The sequence below is a fragment of the Parasteatoda tepidariorum genome, chromosome 2 (genome assembly GCF_982258835.1).
Source record: "Parasteatoda tepidariorum strain Cologne lab strain chromosome 2, Ptep-v5.0, whole genome shotgun sequence".
Classification (NCBI taxonomy): domain Eukaryota; kingdom Metazoa; phylum Arthropoda; class Arachnida; order Araneae; family Theridiidae; genus Parasteatoda; species Parasteatoda tepidariorum.
The window spans coordinates 129,535,490-129,536,408 of record NC_141756.1 but is presented as its reverse complement, the minus strand read 5'-3'; the positions used below and the strand labels follow the sequence as shown (position 1 = coordinate 129,536,408).

The 919-nt window shown below is 48.3% G+C and overlaps 1 pseudogene; it reads left to right on the top strand.

The window, feature by feature from the left end:
- On the top strand, positions 1 to 919 carry LOC147816212 (small subunit ribosomal RNA; annotated as a pseudogene; the record flags this gene model as incomplete).

Genomic DNA, 919 nt, shown 5'->3' with positions numbered 1-919 from the left:
AACCTGGTTGGTCCTGCCAGTAGTCATATGCTTGTATCAAAGAAGGAGGGAAAGTCTGCTGCGGCCGCAGCAGTAACTCCAGCTCCAAAAGCGTATATTGAAGTTGTTGCTGTTAAAAAGCTCATAGTTGGATCTTAGTTCAAGACGGGTGGTCCGCCCTCCGGTGGTCACTGCCAGTTCTGAGCATTGCCGCCGAAATTGTCCGATGATCTTTACCGGTTGTCGTTCGGTTTCGGCAATTTTACTTTGAAAAAATTAGAGTGCTCAAAGTATGCATGACGCATGAATAATGGTGCATGGAATAATGGAATAGGACCTCGGTTCTATTTTGTTGGTTTTCGGAACACGAGGTAATGATTAAGAGGGACAGACGGGGGCATTCGTATTGCGACGCTAGAGGTGAAATTCTTGGACCGTCGCAAGACGAACTACTGCGAAAGCATTTGCCAAGAATGTTTCCATTAATCAAGAACGAAAGTTAGAGGTTCGAAGGCGATCAAATACCGCCCTAGTTCTAACCATAAACGATGCCAGCCACCGATCCGGCTGTGTTCCTCAAATGACACGCCGGGCAGCTTCCGGGAAACCAAAGCTTTTTGGTTCCGGGGGAAGTATGGTTGCAAAGCTGAAACTTAAAGGAATTGACGGAAGGGCACTACTGGAGTAATGGTAAATATCTACCTTGAATGAGGAATTCCCAGTAAGCACGAGTCATCAGCTCGTGTTGAGTACGTCCCTGCCCTTTGTGCAAACCGCCCGTCGCAACATCCGATGGAATGATTTAGTGAGGTCCTCGGACTGGTGCTCGGACTGACCTCCGGGTCGAGCCGGCGTGCCGGAAAGTTGATCGAACTTGATCATTAAGAGGAAGTTAACGCGTAACAAGGTTTCCGTAGGTGAACCAGCGGAAGGACAATTG